The sequence below is a fragment of the Toxotes jaculatrix genome, chromosome 12, assembly GCF_017976425.1.
Source record: "Toxotes jaculatrix isolate fToxJac2 chromosome 12, fToxJac2.pri, whole genome shotgun sequence".
Taxonomy (NCBI): domain Eukaryota; kingdom Metazoa; phylum Chordata; class Actinopteri; family Toxotidae; genus Toxotes; species Toxotes jaculatrix.
Window position 1 is genome coordinate 5121393 of NC_054405.1, and position 19152 is coordinate 5140544.

Consider the following 19152-nt stretch of genomic DNA (forward strand, 5'->3'; position numbering starts at 1 on the left):
AGAGCCTTGGCTGACAATTAAGCAGGAGGGGTAATTACAATGCTGGAACATTACCACAGAATTGGAGAGCACTCACCCAGAGGGCTATTAGCCTCATATAACCCTTATATGCTGAATGAAGTAAATGAAATAAAAGCAGATGTTTACAACAGGGCAGAGGCCAGTTTTTGATAGTGAAAATGCTCATTTAGTCTTAAACCCATGGAGGACTTTTACGACCTGTGGTGGGCCCCAGATAGACAGTTTTAAAGTGTAAAAACACATTTAAAAAGTTGAAATCTGCAGGTAAAATACATTACTATAACAAGCTCATAAAGTGACTTCTAATACTTTAGTATATCCACGTGGGTGGTTTTGTTGAAGAGATATTAATTAGCCTAGTGGCCATAAAAGACAGTGAAGTACAAAAAAATAGGTTAAAAAAAATATCTTCATCAACTCTGGCAAACGGATTCCTGTTTATATTTTCAGTCTGAATAATGCTACTCAAAGCACAACACACTAATGAGGATGCTGAAACCTCTCTAGATAATAGATTGGTCTTGACAATACAGTGCATAACTGGCTCATTAAGACAAGGGCAATTTACTGTGTTATCAGCCACTGCAAGCCTCATCTAGCTTAAAATAGCACATTAACTCATGTCAGCAAAGTGACACACTTTGATAAATGTCTAAAACCCGAGCAACGAGAACCAATGCAAGGCAGGACAGAGTGAGACAGGTCAGCAGACAGCCAGGTGTGTGTGCTGAAAAGTCTCTCAAATTACAGGGACGCAAACTAGATAGTAGATGAATTTGTTAATACACTACCGCACATTAAGATAGACTCCTAAATGAGACAGCGGGCCCCCGGAACATGCCAGAGATTACACAGTACATGTCTGTGGTGCCAAAATGTTGCTGAAGTTTAATAGCAGATGACAACAAATGTTTGACTCTGCACAAAGCAAGATTTGGATGTAAGCACAGACCACTGTTACTAGTACTGCTAAATATGTTTGCAATGAAGCTGAACATCCCGACTGAGACGCCACAGATTCATCTTATTTGCTCAAGTAATGTCTCTCCTACACCACATCAAAGCCTGTTTCCAGGTCTTGAGGAGTACTACTGCCCGCTGTGGAATTAATTTGAGGCTACATAGCTGCTACTAGCATCATACACCTGAATCTCAGAGCAAAGGTCAGTGATTGAGTTGCATGGTGGCACCAGCTTTTGCAACGAATAAATATGTGTGCAATAAAAAACATGATATTCCTAGTAAAAAGTGCAAAGCTGAAACGGTGCAGTTTTCTTTTAAGAAAGTCTTTTGAACAGTACTGAGTACAGAGACAACCAGTCTTTTGTCCCTGTGATTCCTTTGGCATGTTGAGTATTTGTCTGTGCAGTTTATTAGAATTGCGCCACATGAATTGCGGATCAAGAAGTCAGATTATTCAAACACTTTCTGCTCTCACTGTCATTTTCTGGCTGTAGATGAACAAAGTTTCAGCTTTGAGGAGATTAATCTTGTAGTTAGTCCAATAAATGAAATGTCAGACATCGAGTACACATGCTGCTGCACTATAATGAGGGATTTGTTTGATGAGCAAGGAGCTCAAACCAGAGAGCACTACAAAGCAGAGATGTTGACATTCTTAAATTAATTATATGTATGTGTGTGAACATACCTAGACAAGTTAATAGTGTTAATCTGTGTCTTCCCCTTCTGTGCTGACCAACTGGCCATACTCCCCTCCTGCTTCAGTGGATAGTGCAGTCAACATGGGACTGCACTACATCCTGCAACACCACGAGCGCTCAGGGACATATGCAAAGATCATGTTTGTGGACTTCAGCTTGGTGTTCAACACCATCATTCCAGAAATCCAAAAACTCACCCAGCTCATTGTATTCCCCTGCTATTTGTCCATGGATCACCAGCTGATCGGCAGGAAACAGTGAGTGAAGGTGGGGGAAGTCACTTCTAGTATAAGGACAGTCGGCACTGGTGTCCCCCAGGGATGTGTCCTCTCGTCTCCCTCTACATCATGCACCTCTAAGGAGCCAGATGTTTAACTCCTGAAGTTTGCAGATAACACTATGGTCATCAGACTCATCTGAGATGGCAACAAGACTGCATATCAGCATGAAATTGAACAGCTGGTGCTCTGGTGCAGTCAGAACAAGCTGGAGCTGAACACGCTCAAGACTGTAGAGATGACAGTGGACGTTAGGAGACACCCCTCAGCCCTGCAATATCTAACAGCCTTGTGTCACCAATGGAGACCTTCAAGTTTCTGGGGACTAACATAGCTCAAGACCTGAAGTGGGAGACCAACATCAGTTCCATTCTCAAAAAGGCTCAGCAGTGGATGTACTTTCTGTGGCAACTGTACGGACCTGCTGAGCCAGTTCTACTCCATAGACATCAAATCTGTCCTGTGCATATCAAGCACAATCTGGTTTGGAGCAGCCACAAAACAGGATAGGAACAGACTGCAGCAAACAGTAAGGACAGCAACAAAAAAATAAATAAATAAATAAAATAAAATAAAATAAAATAAAATAAAATAAAATAAAATAAAATAAAATAAAATAAAATAAAATAAAATAAAATCACTGGTGCTCCCCTGCCCGCCCTCCAGGACTTGTACTCTCCAAGAACAAGGAAACAGGCACAGAAAATCATTACAGATTCCTCACACAACCTTTTTTGACTCCTCGCCTCCGGCAGGTGCTACAGAAACTTGTATACCAAAACTACCAGACCCAGGAGCAGTTTCTCTCCTCATGCCATCACCCTCATAAATAGCCGATAGTAGTATTTTTCTAGTATTTTTAGAGTTTTAGATTCCCAATCCCCAAGCAAACCAGAGACGTATTTCATAAAGAAAGCTATGAAAAGAAGGGCTAATAAAAGCCTGTCTTAAATGAGCCTAACAAACTGATCCCAGATTAAAGTCTTTCAAGCTTTCAACTGCTTGCAGATAAAAAGCTTTTCATTCATGATGTAGAGATTGAGGTGAACCAGAGATAATCCATTTTGATTTAGCGATTACGTTTTTTTTCCCCTTCTTCTCCTTAGACCACAATTAACAATCATAGTCAATAAAGAATTACTCATGTCTTTCAAATTAGAGTGCATCTTCTAGCTTGGAAACAGATTACATTTTTATTTTAAAAGGAGCAACAGCTTCAAAACTTTGAGAGCTGCAGTTCCAACTGCAGTTCCCTGAAGTCCTCCAAATATGCTGCTGCAGACTCAGTGGACATCCTTAAAGTCAAACCCCAAGGAGCCGTCCTGTTTCAAGGATGTAACCCAAAGTGGCACAGACAGCATCCACAGGGGCGAAAAAGGATTTGTTGTCATTTTGGGCAGCTAAGAGTCAGCCTTCAAGCAAAAAAGCCTATAAGTCTGAACAGCTGCCAGAGGGTGAAGTTGGCCTCCATCAGCCCCCAAATTCGGCTGTGCAGCAGTCGAGGCCTGTGACAGCTGAGCAGTTGATCTGAGAGGAGCTGCCGCCGAATAACAGCAGGGAAGGGGATTGGTGCTCCTTCTGAGATGAACGGTACACCCAAAGGCCTGTCATAACGAGAAGGTCCTCCAAGCTCCATTATTGCTGCTTAATATGCAGATGGAAAATATGCAGGCTAATGTGGCACATGGTAACAGTCCGGAACAGCAGACACATAAGTCACTGTAGTCAATGGGGCGCTCAAGGGGAGGGACAGACGGGATGGTGGACCTCACGCTAAAATAACTGCCAGCCTACAAGGGCCTGCACAGCTAAAGTGCCCTTTAAAAAGTCTGATATGAATTCAAAGCTGGTCAAAGCCTCTGAGGTGCTGGCTGTGGAAAACAGGCTACTTTCCAATGAGCCAACTGTCATCCTGTGCCCAACAAAATGTCCAATACTAATCTATTATATTGCCATTTAATTACCTCAGGACAGTCATTCTCCACAAAATGATGACTCTGTGTTTTTTTTTATTTATAGTTTAAGGAGCCAAAGGACAACATTAAAAAAGAAAATAGACAGATCATTATACAAAATAATATTAGGAGAATTCATCACTTCAACCAAAGAGAACAAAAATCCATGTTATTATGTACTGTTACAAATGTAGTTTGACCAATAAAGTGACCAATACAGCACCTTAGAAAATCCCACAGACCACCGAATCCATTAATCACTGATGGCTACAGTCCTGTCCAAGAAAAAGTCCAGGAAATACTTCAGCCAGTTCTCAGGGGTAAAGCAGTTTGGTTCAAATGTTTCCAGGACATAGAGTCCAGTCCAGAGTACAGTCTTAGAATATGTTAATTAAAGTTGACAAACTACTGGAGATGGTTTGATATACATATTAATTAAACCCTAAAGATTTCAAAATACATGAGACCAATGTTTCTTTTCCAGTGAATACTGCCACAGCAGGTGCACCAGTGCACCCAACCATACTAACCCAAATACTGCTTATATAAGTTTTGTACCGAAGTGCGTGTAGTTGCTTGAACTAACAAAAGTAGTAATGTACCACTGAAGTGAAGGCAATCAGAATCAGCTTTGAGTGTCACAGTGGTATAAACAGTGATGTGTGTCATGGAGTCGCAACCGGGAACACGAGGGAAGAGAGGACCCAAATGCAAAAACCCCAAGACAGGCAGATCAGTAAACTAAAACTTTTAATTTCAACTCAAAATCACTGGGAGATTCCAGGTCCAGAGAACAAAATTTCAACAACTAAAAATCATCCACGAAGGAGAGAAAGAAAGCTGGAAACATAAAACACAAAACAAACTCCAAAAACAAAAGGCAACCAAGGTAAGTCCATTAGGGGGAAGATGCAGGACACAGATACGGGAATGAACACGGGGAACCAACACAGGTAAAGACTATGGCAGACTTAGGTATGGACAAAGACACAAACTCAGGAACAGACACAGACGAACTGACAAGGACACAGGGAAACAACTAGACTTAAATGCATAAGGTAATGGGCAACAGGTGACATCAATTAGGGCGCGGCAGTCAATCACAAAAGGAGGGAAACGAGACAAAGTACAGGAAGTATAACAAGGCAAGATACACAAGGGCTATGACTTCAACATAAAACAGGAACTACTAACAAAACTTAAACTAAACAAGAGTCCAGAAAGGTCCAAATGTCCACAAAAAAGCAGCCCCCTTAGAGTCTGGTCATGACAATCTGTTAGTGTTGTATGAAATGGAATTTGCTGAGCTCAGCCCTGTCAGTTATACTGACCTCATAGTCATTTAAAGAAAATCGTAACTTCACCCAGTCAAATAATCTGTTTTACCCCTTTTATCTACATGGTTTTACCCTGCAAACTAGTGGTGATGATGATGTGTTTTTTCCACAGCCTGTGCAGCAGTGATGTGGATCTACAGCACGTTTACACTTTCAGTGGAAAGGCAACACTTGGTTGAGGTGGAAAAGCTGGTGTATTGATAAAAGCAGAACGTGATAAAGCGCAATGGAAACAGACGAATGAATAAATCATGACGTACATGAAATATGTGACTCGAACATCCACTGAAGCTTTTGCTCCTCTGAAGAGACGACAAACAGCGGCAGACAAAAACATCAGCGATGAGGAGACTGTGACCTTCCTCAGACTGTTGGATGAAATGATAGAAGTGCAACATCGTTTTATTTAAACATTATTTTTCACAATATTTCACTATTTGAGCTTTGAGTGGAGTTCTTCTCTTCTCTTCTTCTACAGAGGTTTAATAGCACCTCGGTGAAAAATTAGTACCTTCATGATTCTACTTCTAATGTTTGCTTAACATTAGTGGATGAAAACGTGTGTTCATTTGCATTTCCTTTTGTTGATTTTCTCAAGATTTGTGCTACATTTGGATGGAAACCTGGCCTCTGTTTTTCTCTCTTCCAAAACCTTGGATGGCCTCACTATTTAATTTGTGTAGCACTTCTTAAAACAAATGTTACAAAATGCTTTACATAAAACTGACAATAAGAAAATGCAGGGAGAAAAACTAAACATCTTCAGTAAGGCTGGAGAGAAGCAAAATTGTCAATGTGTTGCTTGTTCCTTTCAAGTTGTGGAGTGTAATGAGCACTGCAGCCCCAAGGAGCTGCTACAGAGAGGTTTTAGGCTTCTATTTCTTTCCAATTAAATCAGATCTTTAGATCCATAATTTAATGTGTTATGATAAAGCACAGTTTACCTGACCTCTCAGAATTCCTAATCAACTAGATTCTTAACATCTGAAATAAAACACCTTCTTAAATTAAGGACTGACTGAAGGCTGATTAAAGATGAGTTGTGTATAATAAGGCCCTGGACCCAAAACACAGAAACAGCACTTTATCAGATCAGAATTTATCGTATCTCGGTTAAGGACAACTACACCCTTAATTTACTTTCACAAGTGTTTCATGGGCTTGTTAATTATTTCTCTTAATCTACTGAATAATCCCCTCACATTACTTCAAAGGTGTCTAACCTGTAATTCAGATATGCTGTAACCTTTTCATGGCACCATCGTCAGGCTTTTCCATATCTGGCCTTGACTAAACACTGCACTGATTGCAGTCAGCAAGCAACGTGACAGTGTGTTATCACAAGAGGTCTTGGTACATAATTAGAACAAGTGTGGAGGCTTGAGTGAGGCTTAACAAGCTAACGTTATATAATGGAAGGAGAAAAAAAACAGACTTGACAGTTTGGAGCTTTTAGAACTTCATGTGAATCATAAACCAGTCAGCACAGTTAAATGGACACAAATCCAGTGGACATTAGTGTCATTTGAATGGTTTTAAAGTGTGATGACTGATGAATGGTCTCATCATGGTGAGGAATTTGGAAACATGAACTGAACATGACATACAACATATTTAGATCCTTTAGAGACTGATAGGGAGAATCAAACTGCATAGTATTAATAATACATAGTTATACATAGAATTAATAAAACTGCATTAAGAATCTTTACAGTTTACTCTTTCAGACAGTGTAAAGTGGAAGAGATTTTAGTGTGGATTATATACACAAGATACAGTATATCTGCTGGTTTACTTGCTCTGTTTCTAGTTCACATTGCCTGAAGAAGCAGCATTTCTGTGGTAATTGTTTTGGCTTTTGTTTGAATTAAAAGTGACCAATTAGAGGAGAATTATGAGGGAGTGGATTAGATTTTTGGTTTCTGTTTTCTTATACACGCTAATGAGGAAAGCGGAGCATTAAGAGGGGATTTATCCTTTGTTTTATTCTGTACACTTATGCTACAAAAGCACCACAGGAGGTTGTTATATTTTTCAAAGAATGTTGTATAAAAAGACACATTGTGACACAAAATCTCAGATTTTCTTTCTCACAGAAAAATGCTCTTAATTTGTTTTGTGCAACGGCAACTGTCACTGCAACAAAGAGATTACTGTAAGCATCCTTTAGTGTTTTGCATGATACATACAGCGAGTCCAGTTTTCAGTGGAACACGGTAGGAAGGTGTTGAAAACTATCAGTGTTCACCACCTACACAAAAACAGCTTCTGATTGACTTTCACCAAGCAATTTATTGATTTTCCACAGATGTGTTTTTTTCTTTTTTTTTTTTTTTTATCACCGTGGGCTTGTCAGATGGATTTACTGTGAGATTTATTGGAAGCTGCAGCTCCTCAGAGAATAGAAAGAGATTTAGACACAATAATCATAGGTTACACTAATTATGCAGAGTTAGTCCTCTTACTTGTCCTCTATTCTAACAAGATACCATGGGGAGAAAACATCCTGAAATGCCTTTCTCTGACATGAGGTACTATTTAAAGAAGAGGAAAAAAGTTGGGCGGGAGAGAGAGAGAGGGATGAGGAATAATGGCACCTGTCACACGCCCTGAATCAAGGTGCACACCAACATCAAAAAGCGTATGGAAGAAATACAGTTTTAATAAACTCCCCTTCCCACATAATCAGATGTGTTTTATTAAATACTGCCTGGGACCCATTGAAGTTATTTATGACAGGGGAAGACGACATTAAAAAAGAATTGAGTTTGTGTGCTGAGGGCATGGAGAGCGAGCTCTGCCTCTGCGCTGCTTGCATGTATACTTACTCTGATGAGCAGGCTGAGAGACTGAAATGACTGTGGGCCAGTGGAGATTGCTGTCTGAGAGCCTATCCATTAGTTGGCATTTAGTTCAGCCCAACAACAACCCTCATTAGAGGATAGGTTTCAGAATTGAACGCTCGCTCGAAAATTGGGCTCCCTTTTGTTACCCTATCTAGCGATTCTTATCATGGAGCAGGGACAGATAGAGAGCACGGCATATCCAGGGAATGGGACTTGCAGCTAATCTATTCAATTTGCTACTAATGCACATAATGGCCAGCGCACTTCTGCTTTCACTCGCACAGAGCATCATTGATGGACCTCCTTCATGACAGAAGTGAAATTGCTTGTTTTTTCTGAGGCACAGTTTTCACCATCAATACGTACAAAGAGATTGATTCAAGTCACACTGTTCTGTTTATGATATGTATATACAGACATTTGCTTACTTGGTATCTGTTTACATTACATTTACATACAAATGCAACGACTGTCTTTGCTCTCTGCTGGTAAGATGTAAATCAAGCTGTTTCTAGTTCATGAAAGCTTTGACATTTGCAACTGCTTTAATTGAATTTGATGAGTAAAAAAAAAACACTGACGCACAGGAGTCAGTTTTATGTTCATGGTTTGTTTGGAATAAATAAAAGAACGGCTACGTCAGCTATTCTTTCTCTGTGTGAGTAAGAAAAAGACTTGACAACCGCAGAGAATCGTGGGCTGCAACCAGCAATTACTGTGATACTTACACTGAACAGCAGTTTTCAGTTTGTCTATAGATCCTGTGCATGTCCTTATCAAATAAACCATGAAAGAATAAATTCTTTTCATCATCGATTAGTAAATCATTTTATCTATAAAATACCAGAAGATGTTGAAAAATGTCCATCACATTACACGGATGGACATGGAACAACGTGATGTGAGGCAGTTTGCTAAATCACAACCTAATCACATTTCTGTAAACACTGGTAATTGACACGTGACAACAAATCAAGTCCATTAAACATTCCTGCATTTGCAAATGAGCAATTAACATGTTGCACCATTTGCAAAAAAAAAAAAAAAAGGTCTTGAACACTGCACCAAATATAAGAAGCTCTTCCCTGAAATTTGTTGGCTGCATTTGAGAAAAGGTTACGACGTGTTCGTGAAAAAAATCAACAGCATGAGAAATAATACAGAGGGAAAAATAATCAGACAACTGAAATCCCTTAAGCCTTAAACAACCATCATTAAAAAAATAACAGATCAGGCTGGAGTCATACACAGCAGAGCCTGAGGTGGTGTGAACAGTCTGACCTTGGCCACAGAAGTTTCTATTGGCAGAAAGAAGAAAACACACTGATGTTTTCAGGGTCTACTTCTTCAGCCTAAATGTTGTGAGTACTGCTTGGTGGATAGAGGTTGCATTGGTGCAACGAATGTTTCTCGTGGACTCATGTGTAGATCTTCTCTTTTTTTATTTTTCCTGAAAGCGCTGCAAGGCTGCTGATGTCTACAAAGAACAATGGCAGCACAACTAAGCCATAATTGAAGGGCTACCATTAAACATGCCGCCTCTTGAGTTCTCTGCTGCTGCTGTGGTGGTGGAAATATAATGATATAAACTCAATAACAGCAAAATGTCCTGAAAATACAGGCTGGAATTTATTGGCCATTTGCTATTTCTTCAAAGAATGATAGAAGAGTGACATTTTAAGATGTCGTAACACAAATTATTTCTGTTCTACCCCCAAAATAAGGCAAACAGCAGAACAACATGACCAGCTGAAAAGATTTTTTCATCATTATTCTAACTGCAGGCCTGCTATAATTTAACAATTATGAACATTTTAAATGAGTAAGACCCTTTTACACCCTCAGGTATTACTTGATGGTACACTGTTTCATTAGCATTCACCGCTCTGCCATTACAAATTGGGCCTTAAAGGCTCTTTATCAAAATCAAACCTCTAAAAGAAAAGCAGCAGTAATTTCTTTCAGGCTGATTTCATCTCTGTGTTTCTTAGAAGTAAGCTCTGTGACGGTCTTTGTCTTTGCTTTTGTTTAACATTGTCAGAAAATGCCATTAAAGAAAAAGCTGGGGCCACTTCACAGAGCAGGTCCACGACCATTTGCCTCCCAGTGGATTGTAGCTCACCATTTATCACTTCAGAAATTAGCTTGGCCTCCTGTCATTACACTGAACTCCTGAAAGGTAATCAATCCGTGGGCGATGCCCGAGGAAAGGGGGAGCTGAGTGATTGATGCAGGAATGAAACAAGACATTACAAAAGGTGGAATTGGGCGAGCGCAAATAAACATGTGAGCCGGAGGAGGTGTTCGGTGGGAGGCTGAAAAGCAAGAAGCGGACTCACTACTGCTCCTTAAAAGGATGAAATCATTGTATTTCTCATCTCACGTCCGTGTGAAAGAACAAAGAGAATAGAGTGCACGCAGTGCTTGGCTGTCTTGTACGACAGCACAGAAGGCAGGATGAGGCTGGGAGAGATAAGCCCATTGTGTGATTTGGAATTGAAACCACCCAAACAGATAGATGTGCACACAGTCTGTTCGGCTCCATCTCCAAAACTGGTCCTCTGAGACTCATCTTTGAAGCTGGCAGGTGGAACGGCAGCTTCAGCAGCACAGGGCTGCATCCACTGCCATCGCTACATGGAACAAATGAGAAGTGTTCATGAAGGTGAGCAGACTGGATCAGAGGTTAAGAAAACTAAGTTAGGGTCTTGAATAAAAGTGGAAACATTTCATAATGCTCCCAGAAATGGGTGATTGTTGGTTTAGTCCAATGATATTTCACTCTGCTAAAAACATGACTTCCCAGCACCCACCACCTCCATCATGGTTCAAGAGCAGTCAACCTCCAAATTGCCTGCCCCGAGGATCTGCCATTACTGACAGCAATCACACATCACAACATCAATAACTGCAAACTGGAAAAATTACACCCTGAACACAATGACCCTGGAATTAAAAACAAAAACACACACATTTGCTCACTGAATTAATGCTACCTTGTGTGTGTGTGTGTTTTTTTTTTTTCTGTATCAGCTTTGGAGGACATTGGATGTATTTGCCTCCTTCCTGGACAGAAAATCATTTTGTCAAAGTGTCCTTCAGCAAGGCACTGAGCCCTGTTTGGATTGGCAAATCCTGAACAGCTGCACACTGTGGGCACGGGCAGTAAATGATAACATGTTCTGCCAAGGTGAAAAAATCTCTTTAAAGGCACATGAGAGAGCAGATGAGATATGTTTTCCTGCAGTCTTTGTATTCCGATGAGTGAGTGTGACGGCGGTGAGGGGATGACCTTTGATGGTGCCAGGAGGAACAGTGGATGGTGAGTCATTATACCCTTGACAAGTAACTGCGTTTGCACAGGCGGATTCAGCCCAAGGATGAAGAAAACATCGGATGAATAAATGAAAGAACTATCTGTGAATTACATCAAGGCCTTTTCTTCATGACAGTGCCCACAGTAACAAGAGTGTCCCCATCGTGATGTAAAATTGAATTCTTCAGCCTCCACGTAAGCTCTTTTGAATCATGCATCGGCTATGATGTAATCGCAGCAAACCTATTCCAGGTGGCCCCTTCAGCAGCACCCAGTTTATCTCTGATACTCTGTGATGGAGAGAGCGCTTAAACAGAGAGGACCTCACTCTACACTCGTCCCTCTTCCTGTGCATTGGAGCCTGACTGATTAATTGAAATGTCTATTGGAGTAAAAAGCTGCTGTAGCCCAAGATCATAGGCTGATTTAGCGACAGCTATAAAATCCAGCCTGGGTCATAAAAATAGACCGGAAAAAAATAGACTTTTGTCTTCCCTGCTCATTCACAGTGCTGTTGTTCCTCTCCTCATAGTAGTAACTGCTCATCTCTAACCTTCGTCTCTTTTTTTTTTTTTTTTTTAACCTTCAAACAGAGGAAACCCTGAATGGGGCACTTTGAGGTGGCTGTGGTGTCAAAATAAAAGAAGAAAAACATGCTCTCAGCCGAGCCTCTCTTTCTCTGGGGCTGTTTCTGAAACTGAAAGCAATGCTGCTTCATTTGTCAGCAAGCTAACTATATTAGATGGCTACTCTATGTTACATACCAATGTACTTGTCTGAGCCTCTGCTAGCAAGGTGTGTTCACCCACCTTTGTTTGGAAAGAATTTTGTCAATATCTGCTTTTCTGACTGCTTCCTCTCTCCCTTTTCTCTTTTGGTACGGTTCTGGATGTTGGTAAAATTAGCTGATACGATACATTAAAATACGTTCATAATGGCTTGGATGTCAGTCCTTTGGTGCTTTGGACATCTTTACTAATAATGTAAAATTTCAGAATTGCAGATAAAAACAAAAAACATCTGGACCCTCCCCACGTTGGGGCCCCAGGTACTTAGTTCCACTGATCCCCTCACTATGAGGACCCTGCTGTCATCCATGCTACAAATCTATGAAATCAAGGCGTGCCATGTGACTGGCTTTCCACGGTTCAAGGAAAAGAAATTGTTCCTTAACTCCTTCTAAGCCTGCAGCCATTCCCAGACCAAAAGGTGAAGACAAGAGAAATAGCATGGAAAAGAGGCAACAGTAACATCTAATCTTCTGAGGATGTCAATCAGTTTGCATTGTGCTCTGGCAGGATGTTCTGTGATGGGTCTTTTTCTTCTTTGTTTTTGTTTTCTGCAACGTTGAATGAATGATTCACTAATCTGCTGTACCTCATCTCTGTGTTTCTGACCCAAGGCGTGATTCAGACTACTGATTTAGAAGACCTCAGTAACTCCTCCCACACTCAGGCCGTGGCCCCATCAGGTACATCATCTGGTTTTCATCACAGGAAACCTGCAGATAAAAATAGCCAGGCTCATATCATGCATGAGCTCCACACACAGGTGTGAAAGCAATTCACCAGAGGACAGCTAATGACAGATGAAAGTGGCATGAAAATGGAGTATACTTTGAGCCCAGTTTCTCCCCACACGTCAGGGGAAATTCAGTCTGTGGTTTTCATAGGCACAATAATACAGAGGCATCATCAGACCAGAGCAGTGAGAGGACTCCTTGGCTCAGCACAAAACACTGATAGTGCTGCAATTTATCAATAAGTAACTGTGGATGTTCAGGAAATGAGACACTGGGAGAAATATCAATTCTTGCACTTATCTGCCTGGATACTTGCTCTTTAGTTTCAAAGATGCGAGAAATAAAACTCGGCCTTTGCTGCTCGCTGAATAAGCCTCTGCTTTAAAGGCTTCTGACTCTCACAGCTGAAGCTGCACCTAAGTATAGCCCTGAAACATTTTCAACCCCTGAGCAGCTCCACAGTCTTCATTTGACCACAAGCCCGTTAAAGCAGGTTAATTGCATGTTGGGGGAGGAGAAGGTTGAGTCAGATTTCATTTCACCAACTGAGATCTCACTCTAGCTACTTTGTGTTTGTGTAGCTGACACTGACGATGTAAATAAAACTGAATTTCATTCTATAGATCTTCTCTAAGAGATTAACATCAACAAAAAAAGACCTTTGGGAATGGACACGTGAGGTATTTGGTTTCTCAGTCTGAAGTGTGGTTTTCCTTCTCTGTAATAAATAGAGCTGTGGCAACATGTTTCTCATCCAGGCAGCTTATTACGATAATTATTAAATTATATAACATTTGGGAGTTAAAGAATGATGCTCCCTGCAGAGCATTACTAATTTTTCCATCAGAAGTCTCATTGAGCTCTCTGCAAGAGGGATCACAATTAATCACAGTGTTCGGGGTAAACAAACATGTCAGATGGAACAGATATGGTCCAAGAATATGATGAGTCACTACATTCTCACACTGAAACCCACTTGAAAATGCTTCATGTGCACAAAAGATACCGGTTATGGTGAGCATGGATGTGAAGGCCAGTGACAGGGGAAAAATACAAACAGTCAGCAGACATAAGCAGATGTGGAAGCTCAACAGGTGACTGTTTATTGCTACTCTAGAGGAAATGTTTTTTTTGTTTTTTTTTAATCACATATCTTTCAAATGCCAGAAGAACTAGAGGAAAAATGATGCATATTATGTACTTTCAGTATTATTATGCTTGACACAGTGTGCTTTTTAACAGAGAGAGAGAGAGAAAAAAAGAATCATGCAGTGTCAGAGTTTGAATGTTTTATATTTCAGAGATTTTGTGAGACAATTCACCACCAAAGAAAAGATTTGAGACTGATTTGTATGACAACACATGAGACAAGCTCTCAGAGGTGCAACTACCTAACATAAATCAAAGATAAACATGTTTGTGTGGGAGTAGGTATGTCTATGTATGTCTAACTAAAAATATTCCCAGTGCACTTTATGCGATTTGAGAAGTTTAAGGGAGACATTTAAAAGTCAGATATTTAAATCCTTTTTAAGTTTGGAAATGTTACTCAAAAATTTCAATCTATCGCACCAGCAAGATCACCCAAAGATCCACCTATACACAGAATAAGCTAACATTTTCCTCTTCATATCTTGCTCCAAAATGGATGAATGTGAACAAAAAATGTAACTGATTTTTGTTTTGCTCTGTTTCATCTCGGGAAGGAGGATAAGTGATTTAAAGCTACGATGTTGATCAAGTTTACAGAGAAACAGCATTAGATTAGAACGAAATCACTGTAATGACTTGTTGATAAAAGACTAGTCTGACTTAATGGTCTTGAGGTCGAAGATTTTCAAAATGCTCTCTTCATCAGTACTCTAAAGTCCTTCATAATGGAAAGCTGGTGGGTAAGTGAAAATCTTTTCTATTTACAATGTAATGGATATTTATTATTTAATGTAGCATAGACAGATCAATTACAGCAATTTGTCCAGGGAGAAGCAAGAAAAACAAGTTAACATGCAGTGATATGAAAAATATCAGCCCTGTTCCAGAGAAAAGAGTGAAATGGAGTTTACAGCCATGCTAGCAGCTCTGTGTAGCTGTACTGTGCACAGAGGTTCTTTGACCTAAATCTGATACCCACATATTGATGTTAGGCAGCTATATTTACCATGGTCACTATCTTAATTTAGCATATTAGAATTGCTAAGATTAGCTAATTAGTACTAAACAAAGTTAGTTCATCCTAAAGGGGTCATGATTGTCTCATCAATTCATGGCAAGCCGTCCAACAGTAGTCAAAAACAAATGTCAACCTCTAGAGAAGAAGTCAGGGAATCACCAAGGTCAGCAGGATTCATCCTCTGAGGACCATCAGTGTCTCTACAAAATTTCATGGCAATCTATCCAATAGCTGTTGTAGAAATATTTCTGGGCCAACGTGATGGACCAACAGGCTGGCATTAATAGAACCATGCAGCATGTAACATGATTAAAAGATGAACAAGAATTAAAATAAATAGATTCCTTTTTATGGCCATACCAGATCTCAATTAGACAACTGAGTTCATTTATTTTCCCATAACTTACACACACGCACACACACACACACACTCACTCAAGGTCAGCAGCTGAAGTGATAGAGACGGCGAAGAGCCATGCTCACGCAGTGGGAGTCCTGAAGATGAATAAAGAGGAGCTTCTTCATGTATAAGTCATGCAGTATGACGCGTAAACACTGGAGGCTATCACTGCAGCTCGGGAGAGTATGAGAGACGGGCTGAAGAGAAAAGTGAGGCAAGGATAAAAGAGCGAAGGCCTTACAGAGAGAGATGTAACCTCATGCTTCAAAACATGTCCTTCAGCATTGATCCCAAGAGGTCAAGGCATGACTCTGCAAACCAAATAAGTCCCCTCTGTCATCACTCCAGAAAGAAGGCTGTTTAAACACCCTGTGGGACAAATTGTCCCTTTTAGAACATTTTACTATATGAAGCAAATATTGTGTTACTACTTTTTAACTTTAAGAACTTTAATTCCTGTATGTTGCAAAACTATTTGAAGCAAAATGGTTTTAAGTGCTACTGTTGTATCTCATGTTACCATAATAATTTACCCACCAATCTGTGGAGATTCTCTGAGAGCTACTTCCTTCAGGGATGGTGAAGTTAATCAAACTCAAAATTAAAACGCTCCGGCTCACCAAGGCATGCACACTTCCTGTTTCATATTTACCCGGGGTGTTTGAGATTTATTACAGTGAGATACATATCTGAGTTTGGTTTGGTGAAGACTAGCTCTGAAGACTAATATCAATATTTTTATATTCAAATTGATAATAATCAAGCCTGTGAAGCAGCAGACTGTTATGAGAAACTCTCCCCTAAAACCAGAACTGATTAAATTACAAAGTGGGTTTATAGCACTGGAACCCAGTCCAACAATTTTGTATAATTCTTCCTAATGAGTGTCAAACTCATAAATACAGTGCATTTGTGAGCAAGTGTGTGTTTAGTTATTGGATTGAAATCTCTGGGTCTTCCCAAAAGCTACAAAAAAACTCCCCAAGCCATTCATTTAAACAGCAGAATGAAATCTCTGGTTCTAAACAACAGGTATGTTAACATTAGCATGTTAGTATGGTAACATTTTTGTAATTAGGCTTAGCTCTACACATAAAATACAGCTGAGGCTGATGGGAATGTTATTAGTTTGCAGGTATTTGGTCATAAACCACAGTACAGAGTATACCAAAGATATTACAATTCATCCTGAGGGGAACATGAATGTCTGTACCAAATTTCACGGCACTCAATCTGATAGTTGTTGAGACATTTAACTAAAAATCACAAACGTCATCCTCATGGTGGCAATAGAGGAACAATAAGAAGGATCCAGGCATAAGTGTCTGGTCAGATTTATAAAGTTTATTTATTCTTTGATCAGGTAGTTGCTGATTTAATTGAACAGTTGAATATTTATATTTCTCAAAGTAAGACATTGTTTAGGTATAAGTCCAGAAATGTAGGTTCCATATCAGCACTAGTATCAAAACAATGGTGGTCAGGACACGCAGGCTGCTGCAGCAGCTATCATCCTGGCACCGAACTTCAAGACTGTCTCATCATGTCTCATACCCTGAATAATACTAAAGCCATGTATCTGTATATCAGCATTATTGCATAGCTGGTCTATATTGTGGGTCTGAACATGTTTGACGCGAACAGTGGTGTTTTGACACTTGTGAGAAACAGAGGAAAGAAAAATGGGTCACCTCTGAGAAGAAAATGTTTTTTTCCAGCACACAAACAAGGACAGATGAATGAGCCACGGGGGTGTCCTGGGGTGGTATGAGCATGCCTCTGCACTTTTGATGACTGCTTTATACTTAGTGGGCAAACCAACTGGATTCCCCTTGGGAACTTACAAGCTAATTACACTCAGAGAAACTTAGTCAAGCTACCAAGCCATGAAAGTGGGTGGTGTATTTGCCCTACAAAATGTATGTAAATACTGCAACAGCATACATAATCATGAACCTGAATTTTGCATAGGATTTTTTTTTTTTTTGGGCTGAAACATGTTTTCATTCATCTTGTAAAGTAATAACCATGCTCTGTCTTTGGATAGAAAATGAAGCTGTACCTTCTAGAAGACTAATAACAATCTCTTTAAAGTAGGCCTTTTTAAAGTATTCAGAAGTACAGATGGGGCAGTACAAATTAATCTTACACTCTGGAAACACTGGAAACTGTAGTGGTTCAGTATAACATTACAATGATACATGCATGATGTAGAATCACATTTTAAGACCCCTGAGACAGCCAAATGTGCTTTATGCTGCATTTACATGCAGCATAACGCTATTTTGAAGTTGGTATATTAAAATAGTCCTTTTAATATTTATACCCACTGAGTGTCATGGTTTGGGTGTTGCTATTCTAATGTTTAAGGTTTAATATACACATCGACAGTGTATCATTATGGAAACCAAGCAGAACAGATGTGAATTCTCACGCAGCACATGAAGCCCATAAGAGACTTATTACGAGGATCATATCTTTTGCCGTCGCCTCTCTGTCTGATTTGCAAAGAGGATGGGGGTTTCCATTCGTGCCATGATTGCTTGTGGATGATTGAAAGAGGCAAAGGCATGTAGAGACATGCTGATTGTGTTTGCCATCTCTAAAGCTTTAACTGTGCGGCCCTCCCAATACCTTAATCCAGTTTATCCCTCTGAGGCAGAAACAGCGAGCTCGCTCATAGTCAATCTCTTGATTGTTCAGTGACCTTGAGCAAGCAAATAATAAGAGTGCTCGGTTAGCACAGAGCATTGTTTGGCAGAGGCATGTCAAAGAGATGGACACCTGAGGAAAAAAAACGACTCCCTCATTAAAACTAAAACCTGCAGATTAAATCAGAGAGGAGGCAGAGAGGAGCAGGAGCCCCAGTGGCTTCATAAGGCGAGATGGATGTACAAGGGTGAAAAACAAACAAAGAGCAAATTAGTATGGTAAGACAGGGACATATTAATATATTAGCTTGTTGATTTGTGTGGAGTCTTGAGCTGTTTTAAGTTTCAGCCATGCTTGCAGCAAGGTGTTAGGGACAGCTGTGGGTCGGCCGGTCACTCCACCAATTTGGTCCAGACTGAAATACTGCATCTTAGCAGCTATGGATTATATTAGTGATGCTTTTACTTTTTTATCCAGCACCATCGTCTGATCAAATTTTCTATTTATTTATGGCTAAATAGCTAAACTTGCCCTCAGCTGTACTACATTGTGTTTAGTTCAGCATGGTAGCAGGCTAAATTAAAACTGTGAACATGACAAAAGTACTAAGCATCAGCATGTTATCAAAGTGGTTGTAAACATGTTAGCACGCTGAGGTTAGCATTTATCTCAAAGCACTGCTGAGCCTCACACTCACTCGCCTGGTTGCAGACTCGTAACAGTCGATCAGAACACTTCAACAGCAAAGGATAAAACCAAGTGTTTTTCAGTAGGTAGGCTACACTGCACTGATGCACCACACTATTAACCTGAATCTGAACAAAGAACTCCCTGTAGAAGGAATGCATTAGGACACAGCTTGATTTACAGAGAACATGCAGAAAGGGTGAGTTTTCCTGTGCTCAATAAAGCAGTAAAAGTGTAATTCAGTGGTATAGTTACTCTTCAGTTTCCACAGCAAGGTCAAGGAGTGGTGAAGTACTAGGAAGAG